At 40.9% G+C, this 22,500-nt stretch overlaps 1 protein-coding gene across 1 annotated transcript in view; it reads left to right on the top strand.

Annotated features, from left to right (window-relative positions):
- The first annotated feature begins 1,789 nt into the window (after nucleotides 1-1,789).
- Nucleotides 1,790-22,500, top strand: part of LOC123520837 (nephrin-like) — a 412,849-nt gene continuing 392,138 nt past the window's right edge. The window contains exon 1 of the mRNA XM_045283473.1: nucleotides 1,790-1,886. The gene's annotated coding sequence lies outside the window, so the exon portion shown is untranslated. The remainder of the gene's footprint in view (nucleotides 1,887-22,500) is intronic.

The raw sequence follows: 22,500 nt of genomic DNA, 5'->3' as shown, positions 1-22,500 counted from the left end.
CCTGAGGGCAGATTAAACTATTAGTCCTTCATGCTGCCAGACAGGGACTCAGGTGAGAATTCATTAATCATGTGCAGCTGATTATTTGTTTACCAGGGAAGGTCTCGGCTGGATATTAATAAACTCCAGCAACACTTGGACAGAATGATTACCCGAGGGAATAGCCAGGCTGGAAAACTCGTCTTAAGACATTACTCTTCCTGTAGCTGAGAGAGAGAGAGAGAGAGAGAGAGAGAGAGAGAGAGAGAGAGAGAGAGAGAGAGAGTGTGTGTGTGTGTGTGTGTTTCACTGTTTGATCTGCTGCAGTCTCTGACGAGACAGCCAAACGTTACCCTACGGAACGAGCTCAGAGCTCATTATTTCCTATCTTTGGATAGGCCTGAGACCAGGCACACACCACACACCGGGACAACAAGGTCACAACTCTTCGATTTACATCCCGTACCTACTCACTGCTAGGTGAACAGGGGCTACACATGAAAGGAGACACACCCAAATATCTCCACCCGGCCGGGGAATCGAACCCCGGTCCTCTGGCTTGTGAAGCGAGCGCTCTAACCACTAAGCTACCGGGCGTGTGTGTATGTGTGTGTGTGTGTGTGTGTGTGTGTGTGTGTGTGTGTGTTTAATTACCTTATAACATACACACAACCAATCTCTTTCATGACTTGCTTTGAAATCGGCTGAAATGCTTCTAACACGTCGCAATAATTGGTTGGCATTACTACGAGGAGGCACAGCAATCTCAATATCTGGAAAGTTCATGTGGCAGTTTACTTTCTTCATGACCTTGTGATTTTGTTTGAGCGTGCAACATGAGTCCATTTCTGTCAAAAGCGCAGCAACACGTTCCATAAAGTCAATCACTTTGGTAAGTTCCGTTTGACCCTCAGCGAATTAAGGTACTCTCATACGCCACGTGTCGCCTGCCACTCTCTCTCTGTCTCTCTCTCTCTCTCTCTCTCTCTCTCTCTCTCTCTCTCTCTGTCGACCGTCTCGTCTGATGTTTATGCTTCTGTCGGTCGTTCACCTAGCATGAAACTACATACCTCTCTTCCTCCAATCCTCTTCCTTCAACCTCTCCCTCCTTGCTACCCCATTTCCTTTCCTCTCCGTCCAATTCGCCTACCAAACAAAACAGAAACACGACGGAAGCTATTATACTACTGATGTATGTAATCAATATATTTACCATAATTTATAGTTTCCCTCACAGTAGGCCTTAGGGATTTCTTTCAAAATTATTTATTCTGAGGAATAGCTTCGGTTCCCTTCAGCAGGGCTGTTTCCTCTGACAGCCATCAATGCCCTTGGGGGCCACTTACTGTGTGCGACTGGTTTATCCGATTCCCTCCACGAAACAAAAGCGTAACTTTTCACAAACATTGTTTTGAGAGCACAGAAAAGCAAGGCACGGTATAGTAAATTGGCGTGCAAGGGCATGACGAGGTGACCACCACACTAACTGTAATTCTAGTGATATGCAGGCATCCTTTATCTTCATTACACAAGGACATGACATCACTTACCGGAAATTAATTCTTCGGGAATCAGTTGCCATTTACTTGAAGGTTCCTCACTGGCTACATGAATATGAAACAGTTTTCGTGGTTACACATGAATCAGATACCGCAAACGTGGCGTTACACCTTGTTCATCATACTTTGCTCCGAATAAAATTGGCCTCAAATTAGGTGCTCAGATTTGCGGTCGGATGTAAATGAAGAAGCATCGTCAGGGAGGGAGGCAAGAGGCGGACCCAGCTGAGGTCGTGGTGCCGCCGCTGGCCAGTCGACGCTCAACCTCGGTGCGGAGAGGACACGCTCTCGCTGTCTCCGAAACTTGCTACTTGGGAGAACTTTTATCGTAGTCGTAAACTTAGTGAAGTGAGAAATTATACCGTAATACTGTCTAATTCTGACAGATACACTTGAAGACAGATGTTACACTGCCTTTCTTTTTTTCTTTTTTTCTTATGATAATCGTCAAATATAGTTTACAAACATTAAAGCAACGCATGCAAGTAACATCAACTGTGGTCCTGCGCCTGAGATCTCAAGTGTTGCCACTTCCGGGTCGTAGGATCCTCAGTGACAAGGTATTTAAACCTGGAGTGTCCTAACCGTATCCTTACCACACGGTAAGACGCACACCTGTGCCACCTGGTCACCTGTATTTCCACTCCCCATCACTCACTCCCTTTCCTCATAATGCAGATGTGCACGCCTGAACTCATCAGTGCCACTTTCGTACCTTTGTGTGTTGTCCCCTTGTAGGACACGGACTTACAAAAGGAAACAATCTTTACAACGATTGCTCGCCTCACACACCAGCAACTCCCCTCCAGCAGCCACACTTCCAAACCATCATCGAAATTCCTTTTCTTCTCAACATCCACACAATTTATTCACAATGACAAAAAGTCTGCGCTTTATATATATATATATATATATATATATATATATATATATATATATATATATATATATATATATATATATATATATATATATATATATATATATATATATATATATATATATATATATATATATATATATATATATATATATATATATATATATATATATATATATATATATATATATATACACTACACACACACACACACACACACACACACACACACACACACACGTGGTGTTTATAGCAATTCAATCTTTTAATTACTTTCTACGAAGAGAATGAAATATATTCTCGAATCATCAATGTCTACAAGAAGCTCCAAGGATATTCCAATTCATTACAATATATTGGTGTGTGTGTGTGTGTGTGTGTGTGTGTGTGTGTGTGTGTGTGTGTGTGTGTGTGTGTTTGTATGTGTGTGTGTGTGATTGGTTTCAAAATTCATTTTTATCTAGTTTTAATGCTACCCTTAGATTTTGTTTTATGATTCTATATAAATCTGAAAACTGTGGTCGGTAAACTATCTATCGATCTATCTATCAATTCGTGTGTGTATGTGCGTACGCGTATACATACATATATATATATATATATATATATATATATATATATATATATATATATATATATATATATATATATATATATATAACATATAACAGTGGGCATGTTCTCATGAGCATAACAAAGAGTATAGGATTTCGTATCTCGTCACATTTCAGGGATCCCTTCCCATCACACCTCTCGCGATACTAAAGGGATCAACGAGGCAAACACTGGCCGGTGGCAGAACATGGAGTGTGGTGTGACGAAACCCAGTGTGGTTGTGGTAGTGGTGGTGGTGGTGGTCATAGCTGATGATAACACACGTGTTGGGTTCGGTGTATCTGATGAGCTGTGACTGAGGATATGTGTGTTTGTTTGGAGGGGTTGGTGCACGAGATTGTTTGGTGTAATGGGTGATGGTATGGGCTGGGTGTGCTCTGTAGGGGCAGGTGTGACACAATCAGGTTCGGAGTGGAAGTAGCAGGTGGTACTTAAGAGGCGCTGAAGTGCAGTTTTGTGCTGAAGGTGGCCTGGTGTAGAGATGACGGTGGACGTAATGTGGTGCTGCACGCGTCGTGTGACAGTTATTGGTGTAGTATGGAGAACAGATGTAGCTTGACAGAGAATAGTGATACAGTTGGGAATACGTACCGTGTTCGTAAATGCATAGTGTCAAAAGTATGGTGAGAGGTGATGGTGCAGTGTAGTGTGGTGTATGGTACACTGGTGCAGGTATGGTATGGTACTTGAGGTCTAGAGGTAATGTTGGTACCAGTATGGTCACATCTACATCCCTTCAGGTGCAGGTATGGTATGGAACTTGAGGTCTAGAGGTAATGTTGGTACCAGTATGGTCACATCTACATCCCTTCACAAGCCCTCCAGTCCTGCGTGCACTACAGAACGTATTGGCTTCCCCATAATACACAACACTGCATAAATAACTACACCCCGTAGTTGTACAAATACAATCTTGTTTACTGGCGTTATTTCAATAATTTCATAAACAATTCCCTTTTTTTCCTTCCGTTTCAAAGTAATTATACGAATATTTCATTAATTACACAAATCTTTGTTTCTCCAAATTTAATTAATTCCACAAATATTTCATTACCTTTGACCAATCCCGAAAATGGGACTAAATGATTAAACTGGAAGGAGGCAAATTTCTCCCACACGCAGCTTGGCATCTAATTATGGGAGAAGAGACTATTTTTTTCCTTTCCTATCTTATTTTTGAATAAAGAATATGAGGCATCAACGCGGCGTTAAAGGTCGGGAGTCTCAGGTGTTTTATAATGTGGTGACACCTTTAAACAGGCGCCATTTTTTTTGCGTGTGTGTGTTTGAAGGGCGAGCGAGGAAGCAAGCAGCTAGGCCTCGCTGACATGACTTCGGGAAGAAAACTTGGCAAATGTTGGAGTAAAACACATCACTGCAACGCTTTACACAAACTTAGTTATGAAAGATTAAGTAAAAGTCTTTTACGAGATTAATTTTTCCACACGTATTTGCTTAATTCTTTATTCTATATTCTGACATACATTCACGCGTCATTCATTGTGAACATGACAAGAATAAACTCTTGATTAAGACTAATATTCTTCTATGTCTTACTTGTTACTGTCTTTTTCCTTCCAGTAAAAATACCTAAGTCTATCAAGAATAACATTCTCTTTTCTTACGAGATATATATAACTCATTTTTTTTTTCCTCTCCTTGTTCTTTTTACTCCTTCCCCTCCTTCTCTTTCCCTCCTTATGCTACTGTTGCTACTACTGGTGGTGGTGCTGCTATTATTACTACTACTACTACTACTATTACTAATACTACTTCTGCTACTACTCTAGTGCTACTACTGCTATTACAATTACTACTACTACTACTACTACTACTACTACTACTACTACTACTACTATTAATACTACTACCACTACTACTACTACTACTACTACTACTACTACTACTACTACTATTAATACTACTACCACTACTACTTCTTCTTCTTCTTCTTCTTCTTTGTGTCCTCTTCCTCTTCTTCCTTCTCCCCTCCTCCTCCTCCTCCTTAATAAATCACCAATCAGTTACGCACTTGGAGTTTTCTTGTTTACACTTTCATCTGACGGACGCGGGATCATTACATCTTAATGAGAATCTCGTGTTTTTGACGCAGCCTAACGACGGGGATGGGGCGAATCAGAGTTGGAAATTTACCAAAAAGGAGAAATGGTAGGCGGACGTTTCCTTCCCCTCTTATTTTGAAGGGTCGGGAAAAAATGACGATGAAAATATTTAGTTAAGTTGTTTTTTTGTTGATGGTGTTGGTGGTGATGCTGGTGATCGTTGTGCGTGCGATTCTGTGTGTGTGTGTGTGTGTGTGTGTGTGTGTGTGTGTGTGTGTGTGTGTGTGTGTGTGTGTGTGTGTGTGTTTGACTTTTCTGGCCAGTTTAGTACGAATTACGGTTAAATAAATAAAAAAGAGTAGTTTATATATCTTAGAGTGATCGGAATGCCTCCTAAAAAAACATCAGCATCATCAGTATTTATTAATTCCACTACGGGAACAACGCCTCCTCTTTCTTCTGTACTCTCCCTTCTCCCTCTTCCTCTCCTTTTCCCTCTCGACTACCAATCTATTTCAGACGACCTCAGCAAAACATCCTATCTTTCCCTCTACAGTAGTCTTCTATCTGTTCTATATTCTTTTCTTTTTATTTAATTTCTCTGTACTTTAATTAACATCTCCCTCCACTCATCTTTATTAACTGACTGTCTATTCCAGACTAGCAAAGCAAAACCATCAAATACTTTCCTGCAGTTCTGACTTCATTTTTGCTTCCTACCCTTAGATTTTCATTGTTCCCGACTAGTTTCTACCGATTACCTGTCTATTCCAAATCACATGAATAACACACCGTATCTCCCTATCTGGTTTCTTTTCTACCTTGCCTTTTCCCTTTACTATCACTAAGCTGTCATTGTTCCTGCCTTCTTTTACTACCCATAAACTGTCTTTCTTTTCTCATTTCTTTGCTATATAATTACTAGAGGTTCAAATATCTCATGTCTCTATCTACGCTGATCTCCGGCATGCTTTCCTTGACCTTCCCTAGATTATTTTTATCGTCATATTTCCCAGCTAACCATTCATTGAACGTTTAAGTATTTCATCTCCACATCTACTTAGTTCACAGTTGACTGTCTCCATCATTCTCTCATTTGTCTATCTGTCTACAGATGGTCAAAGCATCTCATCTCTTTTTATCTTGTTCTCTCTCTGACTTACCATCTTTTTACACTGACGGAATACGGACTGTATTTCGTCTCCCATCTCTTAGTTATATGATTATTCGAGGTTCAAACATCTCATCTCCCTCTGCGTAGCTCTCTGACATACCTTTTCTGATATTCCCTAGACTCTCTTTATCCTCTTATTTCCATTCAACGTTGGAGCATCTCATAATAGACAGTCTATCTTTCCCTGTCATTTGTCTATCCAAAATCAAAACACCTCCTCTCTTCTTTCATGTTCTCTTTATGTGTTGCTATCACTTTACACTTACGGAATATGATGCAAAGTAAGCTGTGATAAAGGCAATGATGAATAGGCAGGGAAGGGGGTCTTGTTGGAACAACTCGCACTCCATATAACCTGAAGCCTCCCCAGCAATCCCGTGCATCAACCTGCATCAAAGTGCTGGTATACGTCCAAGTTACAATTAGTTTCTTAAGTTTAACTAAGCGATATTAATTTACTGCCGATGGCCTTCCTTACCCATGTACGAGAGAGAGAGAGAGAGAGAGAGAGAGAGAGAGAGAGAGAGAGAGAGAGAGAGAGAGAGAGAGAGAGAGAGAGAGAGAGAGAGAGAGAGAGAGAGAGAGAGAGAGAGAGAGAGAATCGTTCGTACTTAAACAAAAACTATTATCGAAGGTCACAGAGAAGACTAATCGGATCTCCTGCAGACTTTTATGACCGATGATGCAAAATCCTTCTTAAACTACCTTAGTAATCGTGAGAAGAGTATTGAAAACAACCACTAGAACTTTTAATAAATGAGTAGTGAGACGCCAGTAACGTTAGAAATATGGATTAAGTAACATCACCAAAACGTACTCCTGAACACACACTCGCGAACAAAATCATCAGGTACGGACGGGAAGCAAACAACACACAAGGACAGTTTCTAAATAACGAAATTACATCATGCGTATTCTGTTTAACAAGAAGCCGTCACGTCTATATTACCGTAAAACATTTATTTTCCGCCGATGCAGGTTTGTGATGAATAAAAGTTACGTGTGAGCGATCCCAGCTCAGTTTTTGTAATAACATATCATCGGAATAACTCACATGTAGGCCCTTTTATCCCAGCAAAAAATTCACCGTGACATAACGTTAAAGTCACCTTGATTAACTTGTTTATATTTATAGTTCGGAAATAATCATATGTTTAAAAGATAGGAATATATATATATATATATATATATATATATATATATATATATATATATATATATATATATATATATATATATATATAATGATTTATTCATGGTATTCCTAGCCACTGTTTGTGCTTAGATGAGGATTCAAATTAACCTTATTGTTTGCTTTTTCTTTTGTTGTGGGGGACGTAAGGATCCTTCCCAGGTAGAGCGAGTTATGAAAGCATTAGTTCCACGTTACATGAACACCAATGAAGAGCACCGACCCGGAGGTACTGTTAAGCGACCCATAAATGAGATGAACCATCGCGTTGGATATCAGGGTGGGTACTCCTGGGAAATCTGTGTGTGTGTGTGTGTGTGTGTGTGTGTGTGTGTGTGTGTGTGTGTGTGTGTGTGTGTGTGTGTGTGTGTGTGTATTTACCTAGTTGTATTTACCTAGTTGTAGTTTTACAGGGCCTGGGCTTTATGCTCGTGTGGCCCCGTCTCCATATCTACACTTATCCAATTTTTCTTTAAAACTATGTACACTCTTTGCTGACACCACTTCCTCACTCAAACTGTTCCAAGTCTCAACACATCTTTGCGGAAACTAAATTTTTTAACATCTCTCAGACATCTTCCCTTCCTTAGTTTCTTACTATGCGATCTTGTGCTTCTAAAGTCATATTCTTCTCTCAGGATCAGTTTCTCATTATCCACTTCATCCATTCCGTTAATCAATTTATAAACTTGTATCAGATCCCTCTCTCTTCTCTGCTCCAAGGTTGGTAGATCCATTGCCTTTAGTCTCTCCTCATATGTCATCCCTTTAAATTCTGGAACCATTCTTGTAGCCATTTTTGTAGTCTCTCTAATTTTCTTATGTGTTTCTTTTTATGGGGGTCCACACAACTCCTGCATATTCCAATCTAGGTCTTATTTTAGTACTTATCAATTTCTTCATCATTTCCTTGTCCATATAGTGAAATGCTACTCCAATATTCCTTAGCAAATTATACGTCTCTCTGAAAATTCTATCAATATGGCTTACCGGTTGATTATTTTCTTCCATTGTCACTCCCAAGTCCTTTTCCTTTTTACTTTTTCTAGTTCTACTCCATCTCCCATCTTATAGATTCCCACTGGTCGTCTTTCACTTTTTCCCATTTCCATGACATGGCTTTTGTCCACATTGAATTCCATCTCCCATTTTTTGCTCCATTTCCAGATCTTGTTTAAGTCTTCCTGTAGTATTTCACAATCCTCTTTTGTTTAATGACTCTGCACAGTTTCGCATCGTCCGCAAACAGATTTATGTAGCTGTTCACTCCCTCTGGCATGTCATTTATATATACGAGAAAAAGTATTGGTGCCAATACTGACCCCTGTGGCACTCCGCTGTCTACTGTTCTCCACTTGGACTTCATATCTTTAACTATCGTCCTTATTTCTCTCCCCCTTAAGTAATTCTTCATCCATCTCAATGTGCTTCCTTTTAAGCCACCCTTCTCCTCTAACTTCCATAGTAATCTTTCATGTGGCACTTTATCAAAGCCTTTTTTAGATCTAAATAAATACAGTCAATCCATCCCTCTCTCTCTTGTACTTTATCAACTATTCTAGAGTAGAAACTCAATAAATTTGTTACACATGACCGACCTTTTCTAAAACCAAATTGGCTATTTGATAATATTTTGTTGTCTTCAAGAAACTCAATCCATTGCTTCTTTATTACTTTTCACACATCTTGCATATTACACTAGTTAGTGATACCGGTCTGTAATTTAAAGGTTCTTCCTTCCTTCCGCTCTTATATATGGGAACCACCTCAGCTCTTTTCCACTCCACTGGCACTGTTCCATTTTCTATTGAGCATTTTATGATGTTGTATATTGGACTTGCTAGTTCTTCCCTACATTCTTTCAGTATTCTGCCTGAGACTTCATCCGGTCCCATTGCCTTTTCCTCATCCAATTCCGTCATCAACTTTTTTATTTCAAGCTTGGTTACTTTAATCTCTTTCATATAGACAGTCTCTCTATTACCCTGTGGTCTTTCAAATTTGGATTCCTTAGTAAAGACCTCATGAAATTTACTATTTAACAGTTCTGCCATACTTTTTGGGTCTTCCACCATTCCGTTCTCTCCTTTTAACCTTTCTATTGTTTCTTTTTGTCTTATTTTTCCATTTATGAATCTGTAGAACAATTTTGGTTGGTGTGTGTGTGTGTGTGTGTGTGTGTGTGTGTGTGTGTGTGTGTGTGTGTGTGTGTGTGATGATACATACCTATGAATGAATCTTTACCTTTGAGAGGGAAAGAAGATTGTATTTGTTGCTTTACATATATCATGAGGAAAAAAATCTTAAAAAATAACTAAGATATCACGAAACACACGTACCGCACCAAGTAAAGATACAACCAAAGGAGAAAAAAAAAAAATTAGTATCTTTAGAGTATACCATACATAATCACGCGTCCTTTAGATCACCTAAGTATATCTATAGGGGTCTGATGAATCTGCTCAGAAAAGAACGAGGAGAATAGGAGTGGAATCCTGTACTGACTTAAATCTATTCAAGAACAAGACGAAGCTTTTAGGCGGCGGCACCGGAAGACAAACACGGGAGCCTGAAGCTGCTCAGGGATCGCCAGCCTTTTGAAGTTCCGGGGACGGCAGGAGTTAAGAGGAGTAATGAGATTAGAAAAGGAGTTCGAAGTGCTGATGAGGGGAAGGAGGCAAGTTAAGGGAACACGTCATAATTAGAACTTGGAGTCAGTCGGCACACATCTGGTACGTGGAAATCAAGCAGTCATATAATACTGACAACAATCTGCAAGGGAGCGTGACAGAGTTATATGACTGTCAAAGAGAAGCAGACACGCTTTCCACTACCAAACGCTGCAGGTCTAAGGGTAAATATTCGAGTAGGAGAGGAAGTTACGAGCACACATGACGCTCCTGGCAGATACATAAATACGTTTTCCCAAGAGTATGTACATACAACTCCTGGCTAGCACACTACTCCTTTCCAGTCTGCTTGCCTTCCTTTCTCTAGCAGTCCCTTTCTCTCTCTCTCTCTCTCTCTCTCTCTCTCTCTCTCATGACCTTGGAAAACAGCAAAGTATGATTGGAGTCGACACTGAAACAACGGTTGGGAATAACCCGGTTAACTGAAGGACAGTCAGGCAGTCAGAAAGGAGGCAATTAAGATTACTCAGTCCAATCGAGGATCAGTCACTTGCTGCATTTGACAAGATGAGGATGAGGAGACGAAGAGGAAGATGAGCAGCTCGGGAATGAGGACCTCCGCTAAGCTGCAATTATTCACTTTATCTTTATATACTTTTCCCCAGCACATAATTTTTCCGACGGAGAAGAGGAGATAGAAATGGAATGGCACTTGGTAAATTGCACCAAAGAAAAATGCTGGAGATTTAAGTTGGTGGCTTTGATGATTTCCTTGGTGAGAAAAAAAGAATTTTTTTTTGTCATTGGTCTAATTTCGAGTGTGAGGATTATGAAAAAAAGAAAGATTACAAGCAGTGATACTTCAGCTAAGATCCTGCATCAGTTGAAAAAAAAACAGTGATGAGTACAAGAGAAATAATTTCTGTGGCCTTGAAAATTGGTTCTGATGAGAGAACAAAGGATTTAATTAAAAATACGCGCATTTGATTCCATGTCTGAGTTCAATGGCTGGAGGACTGCTTGTATTCAGGAGTAAAGAGAACAACAGATAACGGCGAAACTGATTGGTACACACTATTGTCCATTAAATTAATAAAATAAAAGCAAAAAATTAAGCCTAGGTGTTTGTTTAACGTGAATGTGTATAAAGAAACTGCGGGAAGAATGTAAATTTATGTGTCAAAGTCAGTAAAGAATTTCAAATACTCTCCGACATGGAAGCTTACTGCTAACTATTGCATGGAAGTTGAGGGAGGGATTGTTTGATTAGTTGACTGATGAATTAATCTGGTCATATCCCGTAATATCGGAGTCACTTGACACGGTGCATGAAAGGCTGGAATTTAGCATAACTATTATGAATAAAGCACTCTGAAAAAATATCAGTATATGATATATATATATATATATATATATATATATATATATATATATATATATATATATATATATATATATATATATATATATATATATATATATATATATATATATATATATATATATATATATATATATATATATATATATATATATATATATATATATATATATATATATATATATATATATATATATATATATATATATATATATTATCCTTTAAATTGTTAAACCAATTGAAAACCAATGCGATCCTAACGTAACACGACCATCAAGGATCGAGCTTATGAAGCCTCTGCACCCTGCCATCCCGCTCCGCTCCACCCTGCCCCGCATAGTCGCCAGCTGATGTGGCGGCACGCCCCAGGGACTCAATGAGAGATTAAGGCAGCCTGGATTGCCTTTACCGCTGATGGAACACATCATACTTAATTCTGGCATTACGAACAGCGCCCGGCAACAAGAAGACATGACAACAAGATTGACAGGGAGTGCCAGCGTCAGCATGAGACAGCAGGTCGCCAGGGTAACTCAGGAGGTGTAGTGGGGACCAGGCTGACCGTCATGTGTCTTATTGATGCTAAACGAATCACGTCACGTTAACATATTTCGAGACTTAGGAAAGTTTAGCTAATGAGACTATTGGTGTTGTAGGTCAACAAGTACACAGATATGATGATGATGGTGATGATAGCGATAAACTGCCAATTATACCGCTGATAATGACAAAAGTAACACATAATTATGAAAATGATAATAATAATGCCAAAATTACCACTAATGTCAGTGCCACTACCACCACCATCCCACTAATACCACCACCACCCTCACCAGTAACAAAAACAACAACAGCAACAGCAACCTCAAAATAATAATACTAGTAATAATTACTTCTTCTTGCCTTCCTCTTCTTCCTCCTAATCCTTCTTCCCTTCCCCAACCTTCTCCTCTTTCAATTTTCTTAAATCCCCCTAATTTTCTTACTCGTCTTCGTCATCATCCTCGTTCTCTCTCCCCCTCTTAGTCCTCTTAGTCATACGGCCCTCCCCCTCCTCTTCCTCCTCCTCTTCCTCTTCTTTGTCCTCCCCTTCCTAGCTCCTCCCTTTGCTCCTCCTGCTAATTTCCGCGTCACCTCCTCATTCCGTCCCCCGAGGCTCCCAGAGTGATGCTTTCCTCACGACAAAATGAATTATGGTAACGAAATTCCTCCGCTGACAAAGTTTTCGATTTTAAAGATTTCTCTCCCCTAGGACGGAGTGGTACCGAGAGTAAGACGTGCAAGGTGAAAGAGAAATAATAGATGCAGAAATAGATAGAAGGTATAAATAAGAAGGCAATATTTATGATTTAGCAAAGAAAAAAAAGAAAAAAAAGGTAAGTGAGGATGAATGTGAGAAATGTTTTTGTTAAGATACCGTAGAGCTGAGGTTGCAGTGATTCAAACTCAACGATACCATGTGATGTGAGAGAGAGAGAGAGAGAGAGAGAGAGAGAGAGAGAGAGAGAGAGAGAGAGAGAGCCTGGTATGGACACAGAGCTATAATAGGAGCCATACAAACAAACATACACATAGATCACCTGATTCACTGGCTGACTGAATGACTGACTGAATGACTGACTGACTGAACGGCTGATTGACTAGCTGACAGAGAGACGGACATAGAGATAGACATCCAGATTGACAGACGGAGAGACAGACGGGAAGATCGACAAGTACATAAATAAATGACATATCAGCTGAAATACAACGGTTCCCTGAATTTTGTGTTACCCAACTTTGGACATTTCAAATCCAGCGCAATAATAGTTTTTTCCTTTTTTTTTTTTCTATTTTGAGGTCTACCTCCCCCATCTCTCTCTCTCTCTCTCTCTCTCTCTCTCTCTCTCTCTCTCTCTCTCTCTCTCTCTCTCTCTCTCTCTCTCTCTCTCTCTCTCTCTCTCGTACACACACACACACACACACACACACACACACACACACACACACACACACACACACACACACACACACAATCACACAGTAGTTAGAGCGCTGGCTTCACAAGCCAGAGGACCGGGGTTCCATTCCCCGGCCGGGTGGAGATATTTGGGTGTGTCTCCTTTCACGTATATCCCCCTCTTCACCTAGCAGTGAGTAGGTACGGGATGTAAATCGAGGAGTTGTGGCCTTGTTGTCCCGGTGTGTGTTGTGTGCCTGGTCTCAGGCCTATCCGAAGATCGGAAATAATGAGCTCTGAGCTCGTTCCTTATAGGGTAACGTCTGGCTGTCTCGTCAGAGACTGCAGCAGATCAAACAGTGAAACACACACACACACACACACACACACACACACACACACACACACACACACACACATCATCATCATCATCATCATCATCATCAATTATAGTAATATGTGTGTGTGTGTGTGTGTGTGTGTGTGTGTGTGTGTGTGTGTGTGTGTGTGTGTGTGTGAGTGCGAGTACGTATTCGAGCATATATGTGTGTGGGTGCATAAAAGTAATGATAATAAACAGTTTATTTCAAATTACACCATTAAGCGGAAAACACACATTTTAAACTTATGAAATTATGAATTAATGAATGTGTGTGTGTGTGTGTGTGTGTGTGTGTGTGTGTGTGTGTGTGTGTGTGTGTGTGTGTGTGTGTGTGTGTGTGTGTGTGTTTCCGTATTTCAACACCACGTGAAGTGGATTGTAAGCTACAGCCTTGGGGAGAGATAAAGAAGTGGACAGAGTGAGAGGAAGGATCTATACTGTGCGGATGAAAGAACACGGAACAGATGAGAGGGAGATATCAGAGTGCAGTGGTGGTGGTGGTGGTAGTGGTAGTGGTAGTGGTAGTGGTAATGATAGTGACAGAGGTAGTGTTAGTAGTAGTAGTAGTAGTAGTAGTAGTAGTAGTAGTAGTAGTAGTAGTAGTAGTAGTAGTAGTAGTAGTAGTAGTAGTAGTAGTAGTAGTAGTAGTAGTAGTAGTAGTAGAAGGCATTAGTAATGGTGACATATTCAGAACGAAGTTAGTCTATATCTAATTTCCAAAGACAAAAAAGTAAAACACAGTAATAAAGATATATAAATATATAAAACAAACAAACAAACAAACAAACAAACAAACTCACAAAAGCTAGACTGCTTTCAGATGTATAACAAGGAAAAAAGAAAAGCGAGACAGAAAGGAAATGAGAAAGGAAGATGGAGATGATGCAGAAGAAAGACGTAAGAGAGGAGGAAGGAGAGAAGAAAGAGAAGACGGAAGAAAAGGAAGAAAGAGACGAAGAAGAGAACGAGGAAGAAGAGAAGGAGAAGGAGGAGGAGGAGGAGGAGGAGGAGGAGGAGGAGGAGGAGGAGGAGGGATGAGTTACATGATGATGAAGCGGATGTCTGGACTGAGCAAGAAGAGGAGGTGATGCAAGAGGAAGATGAGAGACAAGAAAGAGGAAAAGGAGGAGGAAGAGGAGGAGGAGGAGGAGGTGAGAGACAAGGAACAGCCAAGTCTCCCCATAATGACATTGTGGCGAGACAGAGCCGCGGAGTGGTGGCCTCTTACAGTAACGTGGTTCTCTCCATACTCTGAAGGGCAAGCTGGTAGAGAGAAGAGGGGAAGGAAAGAAAGGAAAGGAGGAAGTGCAAGGAAAGGGAGAGGGAAAGGACAAGGCCAGGTGGAGAGGAGACGTGAAAAGAGGGAAGCGAGGAGGAAGAAGAGAGAGGGGGGAAAGGAAAAGACATTGGAAGGTGCAAGAAATTGTGTAAAGGAAGGAATCACACAAGAAATCGAGTGAAGAGAGGGACAAGAAATTGAATGGAAGGAAGAAAAATAAGAAAAAAATGAAAGAAATGAAGGAGGAGAGGTCAGATAAGAAAAAAAACGTAGGAAAGGGAGAAGGAGAAGGAGGAAAAGATTGTAGATATAGAGGAAATAGAAAGTTACACACACACACACACACACACACACACACACACACACGGGGAAAATGTAACAAGATACCCGGATTAATGTTCACTCAAGCTTCTGATCGCGTCCGAAACATAATGACACTTCTATCAAAGACAATGTTTGTGGCGAAGAGCTTCGTGTTGCGTCGCTGAGGTTCATTCAGGGAGGCTGTTTCGATTAGATCAGCTGCCATCCCATCAATATGTACTTAAGAACCTTCGGGAAGAGTATGAGCAGGAAGAGGAAGAAGAAAAGGAAGAGGTGGAGGAAGGAGTAAAATGAAAAAGAAGAAAGGAAGAAAAAAATCGACATCAAGAAGGAAAAAAAGAGGAGGAATGGAAACGAGAAGGAAATAAGGTTGCAGAGCTAAAACTAAATAACAATGAAATATAAAGGAAGATGAGGAAGAGGTGGAGCAACACAGAAGAATAACAAAAAGTTTTCCATTTACTGATGATATATACGTCTAATCTAATGTAAGAAAGATGGGAGAGAAACTACGAAAAAGATAGTAATAATAATAAAATAAAGGGAAGGAAATGAAAACAAAAGAGAATGAAGGAGGAAGAAAGAGAGAAAGCGTAAAAGCATGACAGGGACACATGAAATATATAGAAAGAGAAAAAGGAAAGGAAATGAAGTCTAAATAAATAAAAAAAAAATACAGGAACAAAAGAAAAGGGAAAGAAAAATAGAGGACCAGGAAAATAATGACGAGGATGATGACGCAGACAACGACGGAGATGGGAAGAAGGGAGGGAAAATATTACGTACACAGACCTTTCCAGTTAGTGTGGCATGCAGGGACTCCTATAACATAATAATCAGCTTAGTAATAATGTCGCTTATAATGATGACGCCTGTGTTGTTAGTCTCCTTGTTATTGTTATGCTTCTGGTAGCAACGGTGTGTTTGTTCTCCATATTGTTGTTAGTGGTGGTGGTGGTGGTGGTGGTAGTGGTGGTAATATAGGATTAGAGAAGATGTAATATTCTCTGTCTCTCCTTTGGTAATGCCATTCTCCTCCTTCTCCTTTCCCTGCCCCATCTCTCTCTCTCTCTCTCTCTCTCTCTCTCTCTCTCTCTCTCTCTCTCTCTCTCTCACCATTTCACGTTCTCACTCCCATGAAACGATTTTTTTTCTTTACATTTTCATAACCTTCACTGCCTCTCCCCTTCCAGCTCCCATTAAGAAAGAGTAGGCCTAGGGGAGCTGCGGCCTATGTGCGCCCCGTTACAGGTTATGGAAGATCTTGTTCTCGGGGAGTGATGCTCTTATAGTGATGTAATTTGAGAGTGAGGGGACTGACGGAAGGAAGGCGAGAGAGGGAGGGAGCGAGGGAGAGTGAAGAGAGAGAGAGTAAGAGAGTGAAGATGTAAGCCCTAACAGCACAGAAAGAGAGAGAGAGAGAGAGAGAGAGAGAGAGAGAGAGAGAGAGAGAGAGAGAGAGAGAGAGAGAGAGAGAGAGAGAGAGAGTGTATGTGTGTATACAAAACATTTCTTTGCACTTTTTTCACCAGTAAAAGGAAAAATAGTTCCTGTGTGTATGTGTGTGTGTGTGTGTGTGTGTGTAATTCACCTCGGTCGCCTGCTGGTCACCCAGCCAGTCTTTCCCATTACGGAGCGAGCTCAGACTCATAGACCGATCTTCGGGTAGGACTGAGACCACAACACACTCCACACACCGGGAAAGCGAGGCCACAACCCCTCGAGTTACATCCCGTACCTATTTACTGCTAGGTGAACAGGGGCCACACATTAAGAGGCTTGCCCATTTGCCTCGCCGCGCCGGGACTCGAACCCGGCCCTCTCGATTGTGAGTCGAGCGTGCTAACCACTACACTACGCGGTGTGTGTGTGTGTGTGTGTGTGTGTGTGTGTGTGTGTGTGTGTGTGTGTGTGTGATTGTTAATCAGATAGAGGCGACGTCCCGTAATCTCTTTTAACTCTCAAGGTACAGTGCGTAAGTAGAGAGAGAGAGAGAGAGCAGCTTCGCCTCATGCATTCCCTCTAGTTATGGATGCCCAGCGTCTCACATCTACGTATTTCACCACATCTTTTCCCTTTCCTCTCTACCTTCTCTTCTTTACTACTGCCGTGCGTCTCCTCTCCACTTGCGTCCCTTTCCTTCATCCCCTACTGCTTTCCTTCCTCCCATTCCGCTGAGCTCCTGCCTCTCCTCACTTTATTTCCCGGAGCAATCTATCATAGAGTCTTAAAAAGGTTCATAATAATTCAACGCACTCGCTCACATTTCCCCCTTCTTCTCTGTCTTGTCTTTCTCCTCCTCTTCCTCCTTCACGTCCTCTGTTCCCCTCTTTTTTCAGCTCCTTGCTCCGTCCTTCTACCCTCCTTCCCTCTTTCCTCCCTAACAACCTAAACATGATCACCTAGACGGAACTCTGGTTAGATGTCTTTCCCCTCACTCATCTCCCTTCCATTCTCCCCTTCGCACCAGTCTCCTTATTCGCGTTCTTCTCTCTTCTCCCCATCTTCTTCTCCTCTTCCTCCTCCTCTTCCTCTTCCTCCTTGCCACACATCCAGAAACCCTCACTTTGTCGCAGTGACGTGAGCACAATGGCAGATGCTTCCTCTCTCCTCTCGTTCTCTCCTCGTCCATCCTCCCTTCCTTTCTTCCCTCTAAGACTTGAAGGCAGAATGGAAGACGAGAGGAAATGGCCGCGCAAGGAAGATGCATATCGCTAAACGACGAAGGGAAAAAATAAAGGAATAAAAAAGAAGAGGAAGAAAAAAACTCGATGGAAGAGAGAACGATTGAGAGCAAGAAAGATTTGGTGGGTAATGGAAGAAGGTTTCGAGGGACAGAGGGAGAGAACGAGGGAGTGAGAGAGAGGGAGAGGAAAAGTTATAGCTGAAGAGAGCATGAGTGTGGGAGTATTTGAGGGCATGAAGGAGGTAGCAGCGAGTGAGGGTCGGCATGAGGAAAATAGATCAAAATGAAATAAGACGACATAGGAATGGAATGAGGGATTGAATAGATGGAATGAGGGAATTAATAGATATAGGATCTGTAGTGACCAAATGTGCGATAACGACACTAACGTAGCAATGGTTATGAGTGACGTGAATGAAAAAAAAAATTACATATACAGTATATATACATACATATATATATATATATATATATATATATATATATATATATATATATATATATATATATATATATATATATATATATATATATATATATATATATATATATATATATATATACATATATATATATATATATATATATATATATATATATATATATATATATATATATATAGAGAGAGAGAGAGAGAGAGAGAGAGAGAGAGAGAGAGAGAGAGAGAGAGAGAGAGAGAGAGAGAGAGAGAGAGAGAGAGAGAGCACGCACGCACGCATGCACACGTACGCACGCACGCACGCGCACACACACACACACACACACACACACACACACACACACACACACACACACACACACACACAAGGAGAGAGAGAGAGAGAGAGAGAGAGAGAGAGAGAGAGAGAGAGAGAGAGAGAGAGAGAGAGAGAGAGAGAGAGAGACAAAAAGAGAGAACTAAGAGAACGACACAGACAAAAGAGACAGCGATCACACTATTTTCCTTTTCAACAATTTTATACAAGGAGAAAAAAGTGGAGCTCATTTGGCTTGGTAAACACACAGTAATAACAACAATAAGAGCTAGCCTGTAACTTCACACCTTGGCACCTGATGATTCTAGATTCAAATGCATGGATGAAGGGAAAAAAAAAAACGTACGTATATTCTACCTAATTAACGCATAAAAGAAGATTTGGTGGTTATTCAAATACAACTGAAATTATATGCACGTGAAGAGCCGAGAGAGAGAGAGAGAGAGAGAGAGAGAGAGAGAGAGAGAGAGAGAGAGAGAGGCTTAACATGAGTGAGTTAACATGAGTGAGTTAAGTAGGTAATTATTTCACCTTAACTCCCCTTCCACACACTCCCAAGGGTCTTCTTCAGTTAAAGAGACTCGCATCTTTTTCGTGATAGGCGCGGTGGAAAAAAAATAAATAAAAAAAAAATAGCGCAGAGACGGTAACACGAGGTCGAGGAATGAAGGAGGAATGAGGTGAAATAAAAATAACGTGGAAAGAGGAAGGATGGAAGGAAGGAGAGTAGGAAGAAGAGGAGAATGATAAGTGGGGAGGAGGATACAGAAGAGGAGGGTTTTAAGAAGCCACTCTCGCAGTCGTCAAGTACACTGCGATGCTTGAGGGAGAGAGAGTGAGAGAGTAAGAGTGTCCTGGGAGGTCCTCAAGCTGTTCTGGTTGAGACTCGAAAAAAGTTACCCAAAATGCATAAGTAAATAAAAAAAAAACCCTGAGTTGAAAGTTTAAAAAAAATAAGAAGTCTAGATGAATAACAGCTTTCGCTTTCACTCTACCACCAATGTGCTACATTAGAGGATTTCATACAAAAACAAGGACAGATTTTTACTTTACTACCTTCAGAACTACACAAGTTGGTCATGACAGGTGTTGTTGAGAAAAATAAATAAAACAAAATGAAACAATTTCTTTCTCTTGTCCTCGCCAAAGTATCACGTTACACTCTCAACTGACTGTGGGAGAGAGGGAAAAATACCCAGACTTTCCTGCCGGTAGTGTCAGCTATTTGCAGATGGTCACAGTAACTAAGTAAGCCTCGCCTCACTTAGTATTCTGGAGAGTAAAGGTTGTGTATTTTGTTTCCTGCTACCGAGCTGACTGACTGGCTGGCTGGCTGGCTTTTCGGCTGAATCACACACACACACACACACACACACACACACACACACACACACACACACACACACACACACACACACCGGTAGCTCAGTGGTTAGAGCGCTGGCTTCACAAGCCAGAGGACCGGGGTTCGATTCCCCGGCCGGGTGGAGATATTTGGGTGTGTCTCCTTTCACGTGTAGCCCTTTTCACCTAGCAGTGAGTAGGTACGGGATGTAAATCGAAGAGTTGTGACCTTGTCCCGGTGTGTGGTGTGTGCCTGGTCTCAGGCCTATCCGAAGATCGGAAATAATGAGCTCTGAGCTCGCTCCGTAGGGTAACGTCTGGCTGTCTCGTCAGAGACTGCAGCAGATCAAACAGTGAAACACACACATACACACACACACACACACTCTCTCTCTCTCTCTCTCTCTCTCTCTCAGATACGAAAGCACAATTTGAAAAATATGACAGTATAAACACGACAAACATATAGATCACTAAAACAAAGATAGATAGAAAAAACATTATAGACATATAAACAACGATAAATACAGGGAAAAGATAGGAGAAGAAAGAAGAATACCTAGGTAAGCAAGAGTCAAGGTTGTGTTTCAGATAGTTGCAATGTTCTAATTCAGCTCAGAGAGATCCCAGGTGGTACAATCTATCCCCTGGGAACTGGAGGCTGTGCTGGGGAAAGCAGATTAGGGTGGCTGGCTGGCACAGTGGGGAGCTGTAAGAGCAAATGTGAGAAACAGACAGAGAGAGGTGGATGTGAGTGTTGAAGTGGATAGGTGCTCTGGACAAGGCGCGTGAGTTTTGGGAATTTTGGGATGGGTGAGTGTTGTTGTAGGTGAGAGTGGGAGAAATGGGTGAGTGCTTTGATGGATGTGCTCTGCGTTTTGAGTGGGGAGAGGCAGACGAGAGTGGGTGTCACCGCATTCGATTGGCTGTGTGTGTGTGTGTGTGTGTGTGTGTGTGTGTGTGTGTGTGTGTGTGTGTGTGTGTGTGTGTGTAGTCAGTGTAGTGGTGTGGGGAGGGAAGGACGGAGGTTTAAAAGGAGCACGATGCCTTCAGTCCACACGAGAATATTAAACAGTTCTCTCCCCTCGTGTCTCGTTTTCTCGGAACACTTTTTATCTATCTTTTTTTCCCGAATTTAATTTTCTTGTTTCTTTATCTTTTTATCTTTTTTCTTCTAAACTGGCGTATCTTATTACTTGTGTGTGTGTGTGTGTGTGTGTGTGTGTGTGTGTGTGTGTGTGTGTGTGTGTGTGTGTGTCTACCTTTCAGAGTGTCTGCCTTTTGTTTGTAGTCAGTTGTTGCAGTTCACACGATAGATTACTATTGGTTATTATGATACTGGGATTATATGAGATCTAATACTTAACGACAGGCCGTACTAAGTGATCCTACGCCCCTGATAATACGATCAAATTTATGCATCCCATAGTTTTCTGATTAGCGCTCTGTGATCCCTCTATCAATCCACTTAGGTATATATCTGAAAAAAAAGAGAGGTTTTGAAAATGGGAATTGATGATAGTGTTACAAATATTCTTTTTCCTTTTTGTAAATCCACACTCCGAACTGAATTTTTGCCATTACCATTTTACGATTTTACTTTCGAAAAAAAAAAAAAAATTTTCGTAACTATGAGTGCCCGCACTATCTATTTTCACTGCCAATATGTCAACCCTCACCATTTTCAACTTATCACAGCCCTTCACTACCTCATCACACATCAACTCACACCCTTCACCACTCATCATTACCAGTCACCCCCTTCAGCAGCCATCATTATACATTAGTTCTCTGTACCTCATCATAATCTATCAAACCTATCATCACCTCTCATCCCCACCCTGCCACCTGCCCCCTCTCATGGGTGCGATCACTGCTCATCAACATCCGCCTCTCATCACCAGCCACCCGGCAAAGCTGCTGCCCGAGGATTAGTAGGATTAAGACTAAGGTGAGGATTGCTATCAATTAGTGCACACGTCACCAAACTCATTTATCTATATGTCTAACTGTTTACATATCGGCTATTTATATATCTAAATATCTATCTATTTGTCTGCCTGTCTTTCTTTCTTTATCTATCTTTTTATCTCTCAATCAGTCAGTTTATCCATCTCTCTCTTTCTATCTTCTTATATATTGATCCATATTTATCACCTTACTTGTCAATCAGACAGTCTTTCTATTAATCTATCTATCTATCTATCTATCTATTTATCCATCTACCTATGAGTATCTACCCATACATCCATCTCTCTCTCTCTATGTAAAACTAGATTTTGCAAATGTACAAGTGAAGGATAACAAAAGCAAAAGAC

Source organism: Portunus trituberculatus, chromosome 47 (genome assembly GCF_017591435.1).
Source record: "Portunus trituberculatus isolate SZX2019 chromosome 47, ASM1759143v1, whole genome shotgun sequence".
NCBI lineage: Eukaryota > Metazoa > Arthropoda > Malacostraca > Decapoda > Portunidae > Portunus > Portunus trituberculatus.
The sequence above is the reverse complement of the archived record's forward strand: the minus strand, read 5'-3'. Positions and strand labels throughout refer to the sequence as shown.